Source organism: Neofelis nebulosa, chromosome 3, assembly GCF_028018385.1.
Source record: "Neofelis nebulosa isolate mNeoNeb1 chromosome 3, mNeoNeb1.pri, whole genome shotgun sequence".
Lineage (NCBI taxonomy): Eukaryota > Metazoa > Chordata > Mammalia > Carnivora > Felidae > Neofelis > Neofelis nebulosa.
Window position 1 is genome coordinate 162,315,015 of NC_080784.1, and position 23,181 is coordinate 162,338,195.

The window sequence follows — 23,181 nt, forward strand, 5'->3', positions numbered from 1 at the left end:
GATGACCCTTCAGAATACCCCAGATCCTTCAACCTTTGCTCAAATGACATGGTCTCCAAGTCCATAACTTATCTGGCTACCTCCTCTGGAGGTAGAAACTCTAGTTTCTCTGTTTTCCTCTAAAATGTATACCCAGAAAAGATTGCATCAGATTAGGACTGAGGACTGGGATATATTTTTTTCTCTTCATATACCTGCACAGTACATTCACTGTATACAACACAATCCAGTATCACATTAGCCTTTTTAGTAACTGAGTCACATATTCACCAGTAAAGAACCATACACAGTGTTCTTACTACCGCTGATATATTTTTAATATCTATATTTATTTATATTACCCTGAAGGCAAACATGAGTTTCCGGAGCAGAGACCAAAGTTATTATTACTTACATCAATAACTATGGGTTCCTTTGCCCAACCCCCAAAGTGATGTGATGAAAGCCACATGTTGCTCAATATGTGCTGGTTTCTGTAGTGCAGGAGAGTAAGCCCCTTTAAATTGAGAATCTGAGAGCTTATATTTGAGAGGGACAGCGCTCACCCTTCCCCTCCTGAAAAAGGGAGAAAAACCTTTGCTGTTTATGGTACACTCATTTTCCTTGGGAAGAGAAAGGAAAGGTCCTGGGTTCTTACCTGCTGGAATATAAGTATGTTTGACCCTTCAGCAACATGGGGGGTTGGGGCACGGACTTCCTGCACAGTTGAAAATCCATATATAACTTTTGACTTCCTTAATACTTACTAATAGCCTACTATTGACTAGAAGCCTTACTGATAATATTAAATGGATTAACACATATTTTTTGTGTTACATGTATTATATACTGTATTCTTACAAGAAAGTAAGTTCGAGAAAAGAAAATGTTATTGAGAAAATCATAAGGGGGCGCCTGGGTGGCTCAGTGTCTGTTAAGTGTCCGACTTTGGCTCAGGTCATGATCTCACGGTCCGTGGGTTCGAGCTCCGCATCGGGCTCTGTGCTGACAGCTCAGAGCCTGGAGCCTGCTTCAGATTCTGTGTCTCCCTCTCTCTCTGTCCCTCCCCCACTCATCCTCCCTCTCTCTCTCTCTCTCTCTCTCTCTGTGTCTCTTTCTCTGTGTGTGTGTGTGTCTCTCTCTCTTTCTCAAAAATAAATAAACATTAAAAAAAGAAAGAAAAAAGAAAATCATATGAGAAAATACACTTACAGTACTGTATTGTATTTATCAAAAAAATATCTGCATGTAGGGGCGCCTGGGTGGCTCAGTAGGTTAAGCGTCCCACTACAGCTCAGGTCATAATCTTGCAGTTTGTGAGATTGAGCCCTGCATTGAGCTCTGTGCTGTCAGCTCAGAGCCTAGAGCCTGCTTCAGATTCTGTGTCTCCTTCTCTCTCTGCCCCTACCCCACTCGTGCTCTGTCTCTGTCTCTCTCTCAAAAATAAATAAACGTTGAAAAAAATCTGCATGTAACTGGACACGAGCAGTTCAAACCCATATTGTTCAAGAGTCAACTGTAAATGCCTCCAGGGGAAAGACAAGAGCAGCTTCTCCTGGTCTATAACTCCTGTGATGTCCCCTTGGTTTGGGTTTCGCCCCACTCCCCCTACCTCTGAAAGGTAAATACATATGTCTTGGGAGGTAAATCTCTCAGTTCTCTCATTGTATTCTGTCATAGCCATATTTTAACTTCTAAGGCTTGTTCTTTAACCCAGGTTCTGGTAAAACCTGCTCAGAAAGTCCTAACTATGCAGAAACATGAAAATACTTACTTGCTGACTTGGGCTGTATTTGCATCCTTTTCCTAGGCCCAAACTGACTCTCATTCTCTCTCTCTTACTTATCACGGGTCCCCAGGACTCAGCGTCAGTGTCAGTCAACATGTATTGGGCTGCGATTATCAGAATGCCCGATTAATAATTGGTTAAGTCATCAAAATGTTTCATGTTCTCACTTGACAAAAAACCCTGACAGTAGTAGGTCCTAGTCTGGTTTGCAGTTCAGTGGTGCCATCAAGACTTGATCACTTCTCTTCTTCCACTTTCTCTTCTCAGTGGATGGCTTTTATCTTAAGCCCTTTTGCCTCACTGTCTCCTGGGATGGCTGTCACAACTCTAAGAAACCAGTCTCCATGCAAAAACACCCAATACAAGAAGTGAGGGATTGCATGACAAGAAAAAGAAAAAGGATTTTGCCTCAAAGGCCTCTTTCCCATATGAGAGAAAAATGTCTGCCAGAATCCCCTAGTAGAGTTCCCTTTGTTGGCCAGAACTGGGTCCCATGCCCACCCTGAGAGGGTCCCTGGCAAAGAAGGCCTGAATCAGCTGTGATTTATTCCTAGACCAAATTAGGGGTTTATTAGCATGGAATAGAATGTAAAAAATGATCCAAGAATTTTGGGAGATCTTGTCTCTTCATCTCAAATCGAGAGAGAGAGGATTTAAAGGAACCACTTAATAGTGTTCCTTGAGCAAAGGAGAGAATCCTGAGGTGAGGACACCCTCTCGGAGTTTGTTGTATCTTTCCCACAACCAGGTATGAGCTTCATGTGAGCAAAGATATTGGCTCCTGTACCAGATCCTGTGAATTGCGTCCCTTGGTATCTGCTCCAGGCTCCTGGTGTGCCTTCCTGTATGGGAGGCTAGAGAGCTGAGTGCTGTGTTTCATGGATTCCCTTGAATGGAATTCCCACTGTCATCTGCACTCATATGAGACTCACATGAGGAACTGGATGAAGGAGAATGAGCAGCAGAATGTGAGGCACCTGTTTGGCTTGGATGGGTGGTGGCAGAGGTAGTTTCAGGAGCATCCTGCAGCATTGGTGAAAGCTTTCCTGACCACAAAGGAGGTGTGATCCTGGCAGTGGGAGCCATTTCTAGAAGCTTTGCCTAGAGCGTGTTCTTCTAGCCCTTCCAAACAATTTTTGTGAGCCTCCTACCACCTGGTTGAAGGCCCCTTCTGTTTAAATGATCTAGAGGGATTTCTGTGGTCTACAACTATAACCTCACAGGAAAGGGTCCTGTCCAGGAAGGTCTGCAGGAAGGAAAGCTGGAGATAGTGCCAGTTCCAGGGTGGAGGAGTAAGAGACCTCTGGGAATAGGGATGCCTTGACTCTTCACAAGTGAGCTGCAGGTTAGAGAGCCCTAGGGAAGAAGGGAGGAGGGTTTCCAAAGCACCCACAACAAAAAAGAAAGGGGTTTTAACACTGGTTAGAGAGCAGACGTTGGCTCACAGCAACACTGGTCAAGTAAGAACTTTCCTGTCCCCTCACCTCCCCTACTTTCTTAAGCAGTTTGGGTAGAGGAGGAATTGACATGGGGGCAGGAAAGGGGAAAGTAAGTGACCACTTCCCTTTATCTTCTCTCTCTGCAGCAAACCTAAGCTAGGAAAGGGCGAAAACATTGACCATTGAGCCATGCTTAAAGTTTTGTCTATGACAGGGAACTAGATATTTTAATTACTGACCATGGACTTATTCTACTTAAGAGACAGCAAAAAAGTCATGAATCATGCTGGAGTTATTTCTAGGGGCAAGAGGAAGAACTGCATGTGAGGAAATAAAATGTATATTTTGAGCCATTCTGAGCAAACCACACGTACTTTGAACATAAGTATACTTTGGCTTCTTTTTTTTTCCCCTCAAGGTTGGGGAAAACTATTTGAAGAGGAAGATTCTGATACACAGAACCTGTCTCATCTCATTCTTCCTAACTCATCAAAATTGGATGATGACAAACAGAAGTTTCAGAAATATCCTCTACAGAGACGAAAAGCCCCTGAGAGATGGTGCAAATGTATAAAAATGTTCAAGAGACGTTGGAGAAATCAATGGATGCCAAATATGTAACGGGATATTATGAGAAGCTGGTGATATTTCAAGGAATACCCTCAATTTTCCAGTTGATGGAATGCAAAGTCAAAATCAGCATGCTCCGTACTCTACTGCTCAGCATTCGAGGTTTCACTGGAAAGACCAATTCCTGGGCTGGATCCTCTATGGGTCTGATCCAATACAGCAATTACTTCTCCTGTGTAGAGCTCCCATAGCACCCTGTGCTTCTTTCCATAGCATTTAATTTTCTGTATTATAATTGATTTTCAAATTTGTTTAGCAGGATTGTGAACTTAACTCATACCACATTTCTGAAATATGGAGAAGTTGTAGTCCCTTTGTTAACTAATCCAGCCTTTTTCCTCCATTCCTCCCTGCTGGTAAAAACAATGAGCATTTAGCCTTTCCTGGTTTAAACTTAATTTGATCCAATAATTTAAACACTCCCTTTAAAAAGTGATGTTAGTCTGTCTTGGAAAATAAAAGCTTAGTCTGTCGGATTTTCCACCCTTTCAGTTCCAAGATGTTAATTGGGTGTATGCATGTGGGAAGGTGTGGAGTTGCCTGACCTTGTGGCTAAGGGGAACACTGGTCTTTGGGAACCTCTTCTACTCTTGTCCACTTAGATGCTCTTGACACTGCTGGCATTGCGCTGAAGCCTGTGGCTGGTGTGATGCATGGATATCTCTTTGTCTCTCTGTTTCTGCCTCTCTTTCTGATGGCTCTTTCTGACTCTGCCTTCCCTGGTCTCCTCCCACTATTACATCCTTTGACTGGCTATGACTCCCATTTTATCCCATCTCATCCTGCAATCCCTCACCTAACTCACTGGCACTGTGAGATTCCCAGCCAGATTCTCAGATATTCCAAGTCACATCTGGAAAGTATAGGTTACTCTGAAATTAAATTTCATGACTTTTCTCTGCCTGGCCATGCTGGTCCTTCTTGGGTAGACATGAAGGAGCCTGCAATGAGGTCTCTTCTCAGAGTCTCAGATGGACAAAGGGAGGGAAGGAACTCCTTTTGCCCTTGCTGTCTTCCCCAGTGCCATACTACGTACTAAGCACAAGTGTCTGACTGTGCTGGGCCTGCCTTGCTCTCTTCCTCCCACAGTTCCGGGGCTGAAGAGGAATGGCTTCCCTCCTCGCTTCTTTAGTAACACACCTTCCTTGTACCACAGACTAGTTAGAGGTCCCCAACAGGATGTCTTCTCCACTCAAGGAAAGAATGGTCTAGTCGACCAGGCCTGGTTTCTAGTGGTTGGGGGATGAAGGTTAATAAAAGAATTTAGGAAATCCCCTCCCAATTCAACAACCTGTTTTTTTGTTTGTTTGTTTTGTTTTTTGTTTTAAATGTTTATTTATTTTGAGGGAGGGAGAGAAAGAGCACAAACAGGGGAGGGGCAGAGGGAGAGAATCCCAAGCAGGCTCCATGCTGTTGGCTCAGACCCCCCACCAACACCCCCCCCCCCCCGCCCCCGGCCAGGGTTCAATCTCAGGAACTGTGAGATCATGACCTGAGCTGAAATCGAGAGTCAGATGCTTAACCCAGGTGCCCCAAAAACCTGTTTTTTGAGGCTATTGTTTGGCTGCACAATCTTATTTGAAGGTCAGAACCTGATCTTTCCGTCTGCATTACATGTAAATTGTTTGGAACAGTGCCTGGCACCCAGTATGCAATCAATGTTCTCATTCTGTAACAAATCTCTTAATCTCCTCCTGAGACTGGCTGGTGTCTTGTGTAAACTGGAAAAGCAAAAGAGAAAAATCATGCTGATAATTTCTATAATATTAACCTTATTAACATCTACATTTTACCATATTTCAAAATTATCAACTAGTATATGCTAGTGGAGAAATTCAAACAATATAGGAGATTACAAAGTGCAAGTTCCCAAGAAAATTCTAATATTTTCTCTGATCTGGCCCCTGTTTTATTCATTTCCCTAAAGGTAATGACTACAAGCAGTTTGGTTGAATCTTTTCACTTGTCTGTCTCTCCCATTACACGATGAGGTTTTTGAGTTCATCTCTGTAGCATCGCAGGTCACCAATAAATGCTTGATGAATGAATAAATAATTGAATAGGAAGTTATCAAATAATATAGATTACATAAAATATCTTTAAGAAAAACTTTACTATTATATAAACTTGTTAAGATGCTTAGTCACTTTTTGAGCTTTTCTTGATAGGATTACATCTGATTAAAATAGAACAGAGATTAAATTATAAGATTAATTTATTTACAGTGTTCTTTTTTTTTAATTTTTTAAAAATATTTTTTTCAACGTTTTTTATTTATTTTTGGGACAGAGAGAGACAGAGCATGAACGGGGGAGGGGCAGAGAAAGAGGGAGACACAGAATCGGAAACAGGCTCCAGGCTCCGAGCCATCAGCCCAGAGCCTGACGCGGGGCTCGAACTCACAGACCGCGAGATCGTGACCTGGCTGAAGTCGGACGCTTAACTGACTGCGCCACCCAGGCGCCCCATTTACAGTGTTCTTTTAAATGCTTGCTATATTATACTGAATAATGAAGATTGGATGATGACAAGGCATTTCATCAAGGCTTTTGGGCTTTTATGTGAATATCTGATACCATCCCAGTAATTCCTAAAGCTTTCATGCTTATTTTATTTTTGATGTGTTACAGCATACAGGCAATACAGCCTCTGCTATGTTAATGTGCTAAGGTAAAATGGAATGTGCTGGTGATTGATCAATTGGATTCACCAATGTTTTAAAAGGCAGTAATATGATTCTTTTTTAAATTAAAAAAAAGAAATAATTTTGGCAGTCTGATTATGATGGGGAAGAGACATACCAATCTAGTGAATAGATTATTGGTGCAAGAATAAGAAACAAGACCCACTATGTCTCCTTTCCAGGACTGGTAATGGGGTTCAACCCAGGTCATTTTGGAGGATTCCAAACCAGTATCTTGGAAGACCGGTTGAGGATAGGAGCCTCTCTTCCCTGCTGTGTCCCAAGTGGATAGATAGCAGACATCTCTTTCTTTGCACGGTCACAGAAGCACATCTGATAATAGGACCTGGGTTTGAATTGTGGCTCCATCATTTCTTAGCAGCGTGGCCTTGGGAAAACTGTTTGACCTCACTAAGTGGGCTTGTTGTGAGAATTAAACTGAATAACACATTCTTACCATAGTGCTTCACACATAGTGCTCAAGGTTAATTACAAACTACTAGCCGTCTAGAAACTAGAGCTTTCTTTCTAACCAAGATATGTTTAGGTTGCTACTAGAGGGAGTAAGCCTCTACTTCCTGCATCCACAGGTGACTTGGTTTTCTGAACCTGTACCTGTCTCCTCCCTATTACTAGCTCAGAGTAGGAAAGCTATGATGCTGGCAGCTATGTGGTAGCAGTGGTGGAAGCCATGGTTTGCCACTGTAGTGATACGATCTTGAAGATGAAAGTCAGTGGTGGCCCTCTGACTTATGACTCCCTGGACCTTCCATTGATTTTTTAAGCACATAATTTAATGAATTAAATTCGTTTCTTTTTGAAATACCTAGAACTCTGATGGGTACACAAGCTCAAGATTATTTTATTTATTTATTCCTTTATTTAAAAAAAGTTTTAAGTTTATTTATTTATTTATTTTATTTATTTATTCCTTTATTTAAAAAAAGTTTTAAGTTTATTTATTTATTTTCAGAGAGAGAGAGTGCACAAGAAGGGGAGGGGCAGAGAGAGAGGGAGAGAGAATCTCAAGCAGGCTCCGCACCATCAGCACAGAGCCCAATGGGGCTCAAACCCACAAATGATGAGATCATGACTTAAGCTGAGATCAAGAGTTAGATGCTTATCTCACTGAGCCACCCAGGCACCACTCAAGATCATTTTAGTAAAGTCCTAGCTTTGATTCTGGATCCCTGTCTGGGCCATTATTCTTCCTTTCTTCATAATCAAGCTTCTGGAAAGAGTAGTCCTTCTATATTGTAAACCTATCCTTTATCTCATTTTGTACTCAATTCTACCACAGTCTGGCTTCCTCTCTTCTCCTAAAGCACTGAAATGCTTTGACCAAGGTCAGCAATGACCAACCAAATACTTAATTCAGTAGACTTTTTCAGTCCTTGACTTACTAACCATCATTGGAAACTATTTCATTAGTTTGACTGTTGATCACACCTTTCTTTCTGGAAACTGCTCCTTTCTTGATCCTTGTGACACAACATCTTTTAGTCTTCTCCCACTTCTTTGGTCAACCTCTGTTGTGAGCTTTTTCTTCTCTGATCCCATTAAATGTTGGTGCCCCCTAGGGTTCAAGCCTCAGAGCTCATCCCTTCTTACTCAGTATACTGGGCTTCTGTGAATTCAGCTGCTGTCCCCATGGTAATGACTCCTGAATCTCCACCCCTCCTCTGTGTAAAATCCCTGCATATTCTGGGCACTGTAGACAACACTCTCTCCTTCTGCCTCGAGACACATTGAATTCTGAAAACACCCTGCCTGGGTCTTTCGTTCTCTCATGACTTTATCAGATGGCTTCCCCTCATCATTGTTATCTCTCTCCCACCAAATTTTCCTGAAATATAAAAACATTTGCTTGTTAGACAATGGTTTCTTAGAGACAACACCGAAAACAGAAGTGACAAAAGAAAACATGGATCAATCGAACTTTATCAAAAGAAAATATTTTGTGCTAGGGGCACTTGGGTGGTTTGGTCAGTTAAGCTCAGGTCATGACCTTGAGGGTTGTGAGTTTGAGCCCCTCATCGGGCTCTGTGCTGACAGCTCGGAGTCTGGAGTCTGTTTCAGATTCTGTGCCTTCCTCTCTTTCTGCCCCTCCCCTGCTCACACTGTCTCTCAAAAATAAATAATAAAAAAATTTTTTTAAGAAAATATTTTGTGCTATAAACAATATCACCAACAAAGTGAAAAGACAATCTGCAGAATGGGAAAAAATTTTTGCACATCATATATCTGTTAAGGGACTTATATCCAGGATGTATAAAGAACTCTTATGACTCAATAATAAAGAGATAAATTAAAAATAGGCAAAAGAGGGGAACCTGAGTGACTCATTTAGTTAAGCATCCGACTCATGGTTCATGGTTTCGAGTCCTGCATGGGGCTCTGAACTGTGGTATGGAGCCTGCTTGGGATTCTCTCTGTCTCTCCTTCTCTCCCTCTCTCTCTCTCTCTCTCTCTGCCTTTCCCCAACTTGCTCTTTCTCTCTCTCTCTCAAAATAAATAAATAAACTTAATAAAAATAAAAATAGGCAAAAATTTGGATAAGTATTTCTCTAAAGAAGGTATACAAAAGCCAGTAAGTACCTCAAAAGATGCTCAACATCCATCAGGAATCGATAAACATCCACATGGACAAACCATAATGAGATACAACCTCACATTTGCCAGGCTATAATCCAAAAGATAGACAATAACAAGTGTTGACAGGGATGTGGAAAAATTGGACCCCTCATACATTGCTAGGGGGAATGTAAAACAGTGCAGTCACTTTGGAAAACAGTTTGACAGTTCCTCAAAAAGTTAAACGTAGAGTATGATCCAATCAGCCAAAAATGCAAAAACGCTAATTCAAGAGATACAGGCACTACTATATTTATAGCAATATTACTTACAATAGTCAAATTACTGAAGTAGTCCAGGTGTCCACTGATAAATAAATGGATAAAGAAGACGTGGTATACAAATACAATGGAACATTATTGAACGTAAAAAATAACAAAATCTTGCCATTTACAATGACACGAGTGGAGCTGGAGAGTATAATGCTGAGCAAAATAAGTCAGTCAGAGAAAGACAAATACCATATGATTTCACTCATTTGTGGAATTTAAGAAATAACAACAATAAAAAAATGAGCAAGGTAAAAAGAGATGGAGAGAGAGAGAGAGAGAGAGAGACAAACTAAGAAAGAGATTCTTTACTATAGAGAACAAACTGATGGTTACCAGAGGGGAGAGGGTGGGGGGATGGGTTAAATAGGTTATGGGGGTTTAGGAGGGCACTTGTTGTGATGAGCACTGGGTGATGTATGGAAGTATTGAATCACCATATTGTACACCTGAAACTAATATTACACCATATGCTGACTATATTGGAATTTAAAATTAAATTTAAATTAAAAAAATTTTTTAATGTTTATTTATTTTTGAGAGAGACAGAGACAGAGCATGAGTGGGGGAGGGGTGGAGAGAGGGAAACAAAGAATCTGAAGCAGGCTCCAGGCTCTGAGCTGTCAGCACAGAGCCCAACGCAGGGCTTGAACCCACAAACCGTGAGATCATGACCTGAGCTGAAGTTGGACTCAACTGAGCCAGCCAGGCGCCCCTAAAATTAAATTTTAATTTTAAATAGTTACATTATGACCTGACAATTCCATTCCTAGATAATATACCCAAGAGAAATGAAAACATATGACCACACAAAAACATGTGCACAAGTGTTCAGAGCAGCATTATCCACAATAGCTAAAAAGTGAAAACAGTTCAAATGTTTATCAACTAATGAATGGATGAAGAAAACGTTGCATGCCTATAAAATAGAATATTATTTGGCAATAAAGAGGAGTGAAGTTCTGATATATGCTACAACATGGATGAAGCTTGAAAAGATTGTTAAGTGAAAGAAGCCAATCATAAAAGACCACATATTGTATGATGCTACCGATTTGAAATGTCCAGAATAAGTAAATCTATATATAGAAAAAGTAGATCGGAGGTTGCCAGGGATTGGAGAGAATGGAGAATGGCTGCTAATAGGCATGACATTTATTCTGGGGTGATAAAAATGTTCTGAAATCAGATGGTGGTGATGATTGTATAACTCTGTGAATATACTAAAGCCATTGCATTGCAAACTTTATTTTTTTTTTTAATGTTAATTTTTTGACAGAGAGAGAGAGAGAGAGCACAAGCGGGGAAGGGGCAGGGAACAAGAGGGACAGAAGATCTAAAGCAGGCTCTGCACTGACAGCGGAGAGCCCAGTGTGGGGCTCAGACTCATGAACTGTTAGATCATGACCTGAGCTGAAGTCAGACTGAGCCACCCAGGTGCCTCACATTGTGAACATTAAATAGACCAACTCTGAGCACCTGGGTGGCTCAGTTGGTTAAGCATCCGACTTTGGCTCAGGTCATGATCTTGCAACTTGTGAGTTCGAGCCCCACGTCTGGCTCTGTGCTGACAGCTTAGAGCCTGGAGCCTGCTTCAGATTCTGTGACTCCGCCTCTCTCTTCCCCTACCACACTTGTGCTCTCTCTCTCTCTGTCTCTCAAAAATAAATAAACATTAAAAAATAGAAAATAAATAAATGGACCAACTGTATGATATGTGAGTTGTAGTTCAGTGAAATTATTTTTAAAAGCCAACCCACTTGCTTGTCTTTTAAGGCTCGGCATGAATATCATTCCTTCTTATTCACTCAGTTCCCTCAACAAATATGTGCTGAATATCTGTGGTATGCCAAGCCTCCTTGTTCTAGGCTTGGAGACAGAAAGGTGAGTAAGATAGGCAAGAACACTGCTTTAAGTGGGCAATATAGGCGGGAGATAGAAAATAAATCAGTAAACAAATAAGTGAATAGTTTAACTTCAGGTTCTAATGGGTGACTGAAAAAATGAGATGGGGTAAGGCAACAGAGAATAATGGAAGGAGGAGGGCTGGCCAGGAAAGGCATCTCTGAGGAGTGGTATATGAGCTGGGATCTGAATGTCAAGGAAGCAGGCTTATAAAGATCTGGGATCAGAGTATTTGAGGTAAAAGAAAAGTTTAATCAGCTCATGGAACAGAAAAAAAGTATGACTGGAGTACAGGAAATGAAAGAGAGAGAGGTAGGAGACAAGTTCAGAGAGATAGGTGGGGACCCAGACTACATGGACTTCACAGATTACTCAGAGAGTTTGAATTTTTCTAAGAGCAACAAGGGGCCATTGAAAAATATGACAGATGGAATTTTCAAAAGATAGCTGCACCAATATGAATCCCATCCACACACTATTACAAAATGACTGATACAGAAGTGCTGATGCATAGGGGCACGTGGACCCCAATGTTTATAGCAGCGCTCTCAACAATAGCCAAATTATGGAAAGAGCCTAAATGTCCATCAACTGATGAATGGATAAAGAAGATGTGGTTGATGTATATAATGGAATACTACTTGGCAATGAGAAAGAACGAAATCATGCCATTTGCAGCAACGTGGATGGAACTGGAAGATATTATGCTGAGTGAAATAAATCAGTCAGAGAAGGACAGATATCATATGTTTTCACTCATATGTGGATCTTGAGAAACTTAACAGAAGGCCATGGGGGAAAGGAAGGGGAAAAAAATAGTTACGAACATAGAGGGAGGGAGGCAAACAACAAGAGATTCTTTTTTTTTTTTTTTTTTTTTTAAATTTTTTTTTCAACATTTTTTATTTATTTTTGGGACAGAGAGAGACAGAGCATGAACGGGGGAGAGGCAGAGAGAGAGGGAGACACAGAATCGGAAACAGGCTCCAGGCTCCGAGCCATCAGCCCGGAGCCTGACGCGGGGCTCGAACTCACGGACCGCGAGATCGTGACCTGGCTGAAGTCGGACGCTTAACCGACTGCGCCACCCAGGCGCCCCAAGAGATTCTTAAATACAGAGAACAAACAGGGTGGATGGGGGTGTGGGGGGAGGGGAAAATGGGTGATGGGCACTGAGGGGGGCACTTGTTGGGATGAGCACTGGGTGTTGTATGTAAGCCAATTTGACAATAAATTATATTCATCAAAAAAAAAAAGAATCACAGGAGGATACTTATTTCGTCGTCAAAAATAAAATTGTAAAAACAAAACAAAAACAAACAAACAAAAAACACAAAATGATTGAAACTCTCCCATTTATGTTACTCAGTCTGAGTCCAGACATGGGCTTATCATTCTCTGACCAAGAGTATGGCAGAAATGAAACCATGTGACTTTTTCAGGTAGGTCATAAAAAATGCAGTTTTACTCTCTCTCTCTCTGCCCCCCCCCCACCCCACTTCCTCCCTAGACACTTTCCATTGGGACCTAACTACTGTGCTGTGATGAAATGCAAACTGGTCTTGACAGAAAGATCACCTGGAGGGTCCATGTGGAGACGTACTGAAGCTCTCAACCAACAGCCAGCTTCAACCACCAGTCAGGAGAGAGGATGAGTCCTCAGATGATACCAGCCCCAACCTCTGAATGCAGCAGCTAAGCTTCCAGACATCATGGAGCAGAGTTATCTCTGCTGTGTCCTGTCTGAATTCCTGACACAGAATTCATGAGCATAAACACTGGTTCCCCCCGCCGCCCCGCTCCTGCCCACAGCAGTCTGAGGTCATTTGTTACATAGCTATAGTAAATGGGACAAAGGGTACAAAAAAGGCAGTCCGTGTGATTTGTTCATATTTTAAAATGTCATTTACGTTTCTGTGAGAATGATACTGAGTAGAAGCAAAAAGACTTATGAAGGCTCCCTAATGTGTCCCAGCCAGAACCAGTTACTTCATCTTGGACATACTTCTAGCATGTATTCATTGGCAGACATCTCCCTCAAGGAGCTTAGAATTTAGTAGTTTTTCTCTTTAGGAAAGCTAAAGTAATTTTTGTCTGGAAATCCTGAAAGATTTCCTAATGAAAAGAAATATTAAAATAGTTGCCTTCTTAGTCCTATTGGGCCATACATAAAAGGAACATGGGCTTTATGAATTAGGGAAAATATGATAGTGTGGATTGTTTGAGTGAAGATGTTTTACTCATTGTGCCTATGGGTAATAGTGACAAGAATGCTTATCTCACAGGCAACTAAAGGCTAATGAAATAACATTAGCAAGTTATTAGACTTTTTAAGTTAATTTATTAATTTTAGTTATTTAAGACTTTTAATAGTGGATACTGGCTTCATAGCCAAAGCCCTTGATGAGACTCCCTCTAGCCTGAGAAAATGTGTGCATGTGTGGAGGGAGGTAGGGTGAGGGGGATGAGGAATGGATCCCTTTTATGTGTTGTCATCTTCTTAGACCAATTATGTTGCCGCATTTCAGCCATTCATTCTGGAGACAGCTGAGTTTGATTTCTCAACTATTGCCAAGAAATCCATAATCGATTCATTTCTTTTTAAAATGGAGTGCTTATTAGCATTGTGCTAAATAACATTCTACAATTTTACAAATGTTATATGATTTAACCCTTACAATGAACCTATGATAGGAGTACTGCAATTTCCAGTTTACAAATAAAGGATGCTGAGGCGCAAAGAGGCTAACTGCCTTGAATGAGATCATATAGCCAGACAGAGCCAGGATATGAGCCCAATTCTCTCTAGCTTCAGAGTCTGAACTCTTAGCTCAGTGCTATATTGTCACTGATCTTCATGGATGCTGCCCAATGGGCAGGTGGCAGTAATTCAATGATGTATGCCCCATTTCCTTTATAAAATCTTCTTTGCCTTGGCTTTATCAGACTACAGATATATCTAGCTCCTCTGAGCTATTATAACACTTACTGTCTGTATCAGTCACTTGACATCTATCATTTATTGTCTTACATAGTGGTGTTCGATTTTGTGTGTACACATGTTGTGGCCTGCTTCAGTTGGGGATCTTTGATTGCAAGCTACAGTAATTAACTTCAGCCAACTTAAGTGATCCCTTTCACTCCCTGCCCCCAATATGGGAAAGAGTATTGGGTGATTCACAGAATCAAAGAAAGGAAAACAGAACCACCTGACCTTGGGAGGAATAGAAACCAGAACAACTCTGGGGGTCTTTAGAGAAGACACTTATGGATGGTCTCTTTGGTATGATCATTGGAATGACTTAACTCCAAGGGCCTTCATTCCACCCAAGTATCACTGTGCTCAGGATTCAGATTCCTGGTAGAGACAGAGAATCTGGTGGGTTTGACTAGTATAGTCATCTGCCTAATCCTTATAGAGCACAGGGGCTGTTATGGATGGTGATCAGGATCCAGAATGATTCTACTGTGATACAGAATGAGCAATAATTCAATTCATTTCTAGAGTGTTTTGATAAATTATATACCCCCTGATGAAGAGCAATATGAGGCAGAGGGATCTTGAGTAAGAAGTAAAATCACAATTCTTAGGATGATGCCTTAGGGGAAGGGCACATCATGTTAGGCTTCATCAGTAACAAAGTGTTTAGTCTATTATACTCCCATTAATTGTCCCCCCTTTTTTTCTATTTACAGAACTGTTGACTGTGATAAATTTTATGGTTTGATTAATCTTACATCAGACTATGCCTCCTGAATAAACAAACATGGAAATGAATTAATATGAGCACAAGTTAGAAGTAGTACATTTATAGCTATAGTTAATTCAAAGTAAACTTGGTTTATAAAATTCCAAGTAAAGTTTTAATAAGTAAATTTTAATACACACTACTTAAAGATGTTTTTTCAAATTAAATTTTAGGGTCTACAAACTTTCTTATGAGAGCATATAATGTTTTGGATTAAATGTTATATTATTCCATTACTTAGAAATCCTTTTAGAAAGTTCTCTTTCTCTAAGTGCTATAATATTGACTGGTCACTGCTGAGCTCAAAGGAGTTGCAGAGAATCAATATTGGCTTCGTTATTGTTTGGCAAAGCCTTGGAAGTAACCTAATAAGAGCTGTTGGACCAGAAACACAATCCAAAGATAAAAGGCTTTTAAAAAAATTATAGCAGATGCAAGATATGTTAAATTCTAATGAAACAATGTAAACTTTCCTCCAAAAGAACCCTCAAACCTTTTTGCACATATCATTAAAATCATCCATCAAATGCAAAAAAAAATCATGATTATGCTTCTCAAGACCCCAAAATGTTAAATCACTTGCTCAAAGTTACCCAGTAAATTAGTGTAAAAGTTTGGGCAAGAATTTTTTCATCCTATATTTAACTTATTGTGCAATGAAAGTTAAATAGAAAATTTTAATGATTAATAGTAACATATATAACCATTAAAGAGATTAAACCCAATCCTCTAAAATTTCAGACAATCGCACCTATTCTTTTTACTGTTTTATACATGTTATTTTTACATATTTTCCATTAATGCACACATATAATTCCATGATCACATTTTTTTTGATTTCTGAGTACAAACCTCCTACATTTCTCCTCATGTTGGACACAAGAAACCAACCTAAAACCTCTCACCTCAGAATGTTCACATGGGCATTTGCATATTAATCCAATAAGATTTTTAGTTCATCCTTCCTTCTCAAACAAAGGCATATCTCCCATTCTCTACTTAGCCCTAAAGTACTAAATGGGTACATGACTTTATATTTATTTATTTATTTATTTATTTATTTATTTATTTATAACAGTAATTTTTAAATATTAAAATCCAAGTTAGTTAACACATAGTGTAATAATGGTTTCAGGAGTAGAATTTAGTGATTCATCACTTACATATAGCATCCAGTACTCTTCCCAACAAGTGCCCTCCTTAATGTCCATCACCCATTTAGCCCATCCCCCCACCCAACACCCCTCCAGCAACCCTCAGTTTCTTCTCTGTATTTAAGAATCTCTGTGGTTTCCCTCCCTCTCTGTTTTTATCTTATTTTTCCTTCCCTTACCCTATGTTCATGTTTTGTTTCTTAAATTCCACATATGAATGTAGTCATATGATATTTGTCTTTCTCAGACTGACTTATTTTGCTTAGCATAATACACTCTAGTTTCATCCACGTTGTTGCAAATGGCAAGATTTCTTTTTGATTGCCGAGTAATATTCCATTGTGTATGTGTATGTACACATACACATACACATATATGTACCACATCTTCTTTATCTATTCATCAGTTGCTAGACATTTGGGCTGCTTCCATAATTTGACCATTGTTGATAGTGCTACTATAAACATTTGGGAGCATGTGCCCCTTTGAATAAGCATTTTTATATCCTCTGGATAAATACCTAGTAGAGCATTTGCTGGGTCATAGGGTAGCTCTATTTTTAATTTTTTGAGGAAACTCCATACTGTTCTCCAGAGTAGCTGCACGAGTTTACATTCCCACCAACAGTGCAAAAGGGTTCCCCTTTCTCCACATCCTTGCCAACATTTGTTATTCCCTGAGTTGTTAGTATTAGCCATTCTGACAGGTGTGAGGTGGTATCTCAGTGTGGTCTTGATTTGTATTTCCCTGACGACGAGTGATGTTGAGCATCTTTTCATGTGTCTGTTAGCCATCTGGATGTCTTCTTTGGAAAAGGGGCACATGACTTTAAAACTAATGTACTAGTTCATTTGTGCAAAAACAGTAACTTGATACTTCACTTGAGTAGTAAAATCAAGTTTACAAAACCTTTCATGAAATGAAATACTGGTCCTCTAATTTACAATAGAGTGTCTGCTACCACATCTACCCTTCTCATTTAAAAAAATATTTTTTTTAATATTTATTTACTTTTTAAAAGAGAGAGAGAAAGCACGAATGGTGGGGAGAAGCTGAGAAAGAGGGAGACAGAGGATCTGAAGTGGGCCCTGCTGACAGCAGAGAGCCCCATGTGTGGCCTGAAATCACGAACTGTGAGATCCTGACCTGAGCCGAAGTCTGAAGTTGGACTGAGCCACCCAGATGCCCCTCCCTTTCTAATTTTAATTGCAAATGAATGGAGCCAGACTACTGATGATTGAATACGTTTTTCTTTGCATACAGTGTGTCTAGAAAACAAATCACTATTCAGTTATAGATTTCATACTTGGAAAGGCAATGGAAATTCTAAAATATAAATTGTGAATAACAAGGTTACTGTGCCTGGGGAAGTTCTGAGGTAGTATTTAATAATCAAATGCATTAATGAATATCATTCAGAATAGGTACGCTTTTTTTTTTTTTTTTTAACGTAATGGAACAAGAGGAAACTTCTGGTACAGAGCAGGCATGTAATAGCAATGGCTATCATTGATTGAGTACAGCGCTGGGTACTGTGCTAAGTACTTTCTGCATATTGTTTCATTTAATTCTCACCATAAAATTATAAAGTGGGCATCATTGTTTTTATAGAAGAGGGAACAAATTTTAGAGAGACACCCAACTAGTAAGAGCTTCTTAGGGCTGGGACTTAAACCTAGGGCTGATTGCAAAGCTCGTGCTCTTAACTGTTATGCATTTTATTTTGATAAATAGATGCATTTATGAATGAATGAATGAGTAAGGGTTATATTATAGTTAGGAAGAAAAAGGGAATTACCTGCAAGTCATAAAATAGCTGTGGCTTAAATAATAAAGACATTGGGTCATTTCACATAACAAGAAGGCTGGGCAGGTTCGGAGTTAAGTAGACTCTTGCTTTTTGTGCTCTGTCATCTCAGCGCATCCGTCATGCCTTTTCATAACTGCAGCGTTAACGATCTCCTCATATCACGATACACGAAGACAGAAGAAGAGGTAAGGGCAAAAGAGCCTGTATATAACCTTATTAAGGTTATATATATATATATATATATATATATATATATATATATATATTTTACTTTTTTCTTTTTACTGCTCCCCCATAATAATATATATATATAATATTTATATTAAGGTTATATAAATCTGATAAACTTCTCATCAAGGTGGAAAATCTTTTCTAGGGCTTCTTAGCAGATTTTCTCTTATATCTCAGCGACAGAAACTGGGTCACACGGATGCATAACCTCTAAACCAAACAGGCAAAGGAGAATAGGATTGTCATGGCTGCCTTGGACCAGGTCAACACTGGCCGCCCATTATAATCACCCAGGAAATTTGTAAGAAACCTGGGCCCCATCTTCAGAAATTCTTATTTTATTTGTCTGAGGTGAGATGCAGATATCAGTTTTAAACATTTCCCCAGGGATTTTAATATGCAGCAGGTTGAGATACAATGGTTTATCCCAATCTTGATTTTTTTGCCTTTGTTTGGGCATGTTCCTAACCTATAAAAAGTAGAGCTCTGTTAGCAAGAAAGAGTAGGAAGACCCCACAACCCACAGTGGCTATCTGAGGAATTTACGGAAGTCTAGACTCTACAGAAGATACCGTTCAACCATAGACCCCAAATGGTGTCACTTAGGTCAAGTCAGCAAACCAAGACCTAATAATACCTAACCTAACTGCAGTTTCAACCCTCCAGCAATGTAACCTTTAACCAGTCAGTCAGGAATTTTTTGGTCAGCACTAATCTGACCCATGGGTCCTCTTCAGTTCCCAAAGGGAGATGAGGTAATCCACCTACTAAAACTCTGTTGTTCCCTGAATGAAGGTGACCTCACCTGAAATGATCCTTTTTCTTCTGTTTGTGATCTTCCTGTTCTGCCTTTAAAAACCTTTCCCTTTCTGTAGCCCTTTGGAGCTTCCCCCTACTCTCTAGATAGGATGCTGCCTGATTCATGAATCACTTAATAAAGCCAATTAGATCTTCAAGTTTACTTGGTTTAGTTTAGTTTTTCTAACAGGTTCTCCGTGAATTCAATTCATTTCAGCAAGCATTTGCTGAATTTGTACTACTATGTTTGCAAGACCCTGTGTGTATAAGGTAAAAACTGAGCAGAACACAATTTTTCTTTATCCGGTGGGTCAATTTCCTTATAATAGTTCCTTCACTCAGTACCTAGAATGAGTATCAGTCTTCAACATCTAGTTAGCGAGCACTTAAGACAAGGCAGCATATTAGGTGTTGGGCTCAATCAGTGAAAAAAGCAGGGAGAGCCTCTGCTCTAATGGCACCTACATTTGAGAATATGGTTGTGTTCTACATAATGAAGGAAATAGTAAAGAACTATGAGTGACTGTTTCATTCTTCCATCAATTAACAATTCAAGCTTTACCTGTTTACTTTTTAAAGTATTTATTAAGTACTTAAATGTGGTAGATGGATACCTGTGAACAAAATGGTCTTGATCCTAATCATAAAGCTTGTGGTCTAAGTAGGGGAGACAATACCAAGAAGTAAAAAGACAAGTATATTTCAAATTATAGTAAGTGCCAGGAAGAAAAGAATAGGCTGTTCTAAAAGAATTACAGGGCAATGTAATTTAAGTTAAAGAAGATCAGGAAAGGCTGTTTAAAATTAAATGGAGACAAGAATAAAATGCAGATTAGGGCATATCCCTTCAATTTCTTACTTTCTTCTCCACTATCCTTTCCTTTAGCTAACTAGACAAATATTTAAATTCTAGAATAACCCACCATCTTGCATAACCAGGTTAAATTGAGATGCTGATCTCAGAGAAGCTGCTTTCTTAAGATCGTTTGAGCAATTTGCTCATAGATTGATGGTTGCTTTGTCTTGCTTGCTATATTCTCCATTGCCTCTTAGTACCTGCTTTCCCCATCTTTTTCATACTTTCATACTCCCTCTTTCCATCTACTCCACTGCCTTTTTACTGCTCCCCCATCCTCTTGAAAATAAGAATTAGTCCTAAATGCACTCAGTATTATACGCACTTAGGAATTTAGATGCATGAGTATTATAGCACAGTGCCACCAAATTTAGCAACCTGAGAACTCTTTTAAAACCACAGCATTAATATCAGCTGTCTCCCAAGGAAGAAAAACACAATTAGTCCTGATTTGTTCAGAAGTATACATAATATAACTCTACATTATAAAGCCTGGTATTTCAAACTGTGGCCTAGAGACCAGCAGCATTGATGTTACTTGGGATCTTGCTAGACGTGCAGAATCTTGGACCAGACAAAACCTGTTGAATCACAATCTGTATTTCAGTAAGATCCCCATTTGTTTCATATGTTCATTCAAGCTTGAAAATCTCAGATGCAGAAGATTCCAAAGCAGGTAACTACGAGGATTCATAATCCTAGTTCTTTGACATCTTTCTGTTACATATTCAAGCTGGTATAGCCATTTTTACTTTCTCAGTACTTTTTAACCTACAGTTATTCTTTAAGTTATCATTTTCAGCATTTTGTTTAGAAGTTCACTGTTCATTTCTGCCTATCCCCTCTAGCAAACAATAGTATAGATCTTTAAGGCCCAGAAAATTATGGTTGATGGGAGTCATTCATTGCTTTTTCCTGCTAGTGGAGATATTAGACAGTGTTTGTCCTTAGATGTGATGTATATTCTATCTGGATCATTCCTGTTATCCATAGAGAAAAGCAAAGTCAGCACTTTGAGAGGGAATTTAGTGTGTGAAGTAGCAACTCTGTTAATACTTAGCTTGGACCTTGATCAAGCCATGGGATTTCCTTTGGCCGCAGACTGTTACCTATAAATGTTCAGGTTTTAATGTGTACCAATAAAGACATACATACATACAAATTTGACTTAAGGTTTTTCAGTTAAATGTTGAACTGATATAAAATAAGATTTATAAGGTATATGTAAGGGATAAGGAATCATGATAAAATAAAATCCATGTACCCACTGCCCAGTTGGAGAACATTATAATTTATGCCCTTAAAATCCTATGTGTACCTGCCAGATACCAACACTTCCCTTCCTTCTTCTTAATCACCTCTCCAGAATTTTGCCATTGTTGCCTTGCTTTTCCCCAGCTTTACCATATTTGTAACTCTAAACAACATATTGTTTTATTTGGAGGGCTTTGAAATTTTATATTAATAGAATCATATTGAATACATTCTTCTGTGATTGACTTTTCTCATCTGACATTATTTTCCTGACACTTGTCTACACTGTTGAGAGCATCTAAAATTCACTCATTTTCACTACTATACAGGTATTCTACTGAATGAGTATACCTTAATTCTACTGTTGATGGACATTTGGGTTTTTGCAGGTTTTTTCCTGTTATTACAAACAGTATTGATAGGGTCTTTGCTAAGACTGCTAATGCCTAAGTACATGAGTCTCTTTATGGCAGTGATTCTCAGTACTCACTGAGTACCAGAATCACTGGGGTGCTTTTAAAAGATGTAGGTGCCTGGGCTCCACTTTGGCCCAGTTGAAATGTAACTTCTGAGGGGGAGAACCCAGGCATCTGTATTTTATAAGCACACCATAGTAGTTAGGGGTAAGATCTACTGCTGTGGAACATGGGCTTAGGAGTGACTTAATTGAGAGTCAAAAGTTACACTCATCTTTAACTTTACTAGATAGTGTCAAGTTGTTTAAGTGATTGTACCCAACTTATGATTCTTTCAGAAACATTTGTTGTTCCGGTGGTCTCAATCCTTTTAAATTTAATTTACATTTCCATGACAAATAAAGGCAAATGCTTCATATGCTTATTGGCCATTCCCTTTCCTTCTGTGAAATGCCTTGTACAGGTTTATTTTTTGTCCGTTTTGTCTATTGCTTTGTCTTTTTTTTTTTTTTAATGGATTTGTGGTTTTTTGTTTTTTGTTTTTTTTAGTTTTGGCTGTTTTTAAACATGTTGTACTTATTGTCTATTTGTGGTTTGTTGTTTCACTTTCATCAATAGTTGAATGTAAGTTCCTAAATTTAATAAAGTCAAAATTATTACTTTTTTCCCTTTATGATTTGCCATTTGCTTATTTAACAAAACCTTCATCCTGAGGTAAAACAGATATTCTCTTATGCTGTCTTCTAAAAATTCTATGTTTTTGCCTACCACATTTAGGAATTAAATCCATGTGAAATTCATTTTGTACATGGTGTGAGGTAAGGGCTAAATTCCTACATTTTCTCTTATGGATAACCTGTCCCAGCACCATTTACTCCAAATTTATCCTTTCCCTGCTGATTTTCCATGGCACATATGTAGTAAAGTAAAGGTCCATATTTATGTGGGTCTGTTCCTGGACTCTCAAGTTTTGTTCCACTGGTCGATTTATTTTTGCACCAATAACAATCCTGCTTTAATTATAATTATTGGTATGGAAACTCTATTTCACTCTTCAGGAGCATCTTGGCCATTAGCTTTTGTTTTGCCATAAATTTTATATAAATTTTTCTTTCATTTTATAAACAGCTTGTCAGTTCCCATAGAAATAAAACCAAACTGAAGGAATTGTGAGGTTGACTGGAACTGCATTGAATTTTTCATCTCCAAGTATTTTAAGATTTTCCTATCTTTCTGTTACTGATTTTTAGTTTAATTTCACTGTGTTCTGAGAGTGGGCAGTATATATTTTCTAGTTTTAAAAATTTATCAAGGTACACTTTATGGTCCGGAAGGTGGTCTATCTTGGTGAATGTTTCATATGACCTTGAGAAGAATGTGTATTCTGCTACTGCTGAAGCAGTCTAAAGATGTCCATTATGTCCAACTGATTGATGATGTTGTTGAGTTCAGTTATGTCCTTGCTGATTTTCTTCTGCCTGTTGGATCTGTCCATTTCTTGTTTGTTTTTTTGTTTTGAGAGAGAGAAAGAGTGTAAGTGGGGGAGAAGGAAAGAGAATCTTAAGCAGGCTCTATGCTGTGTGGA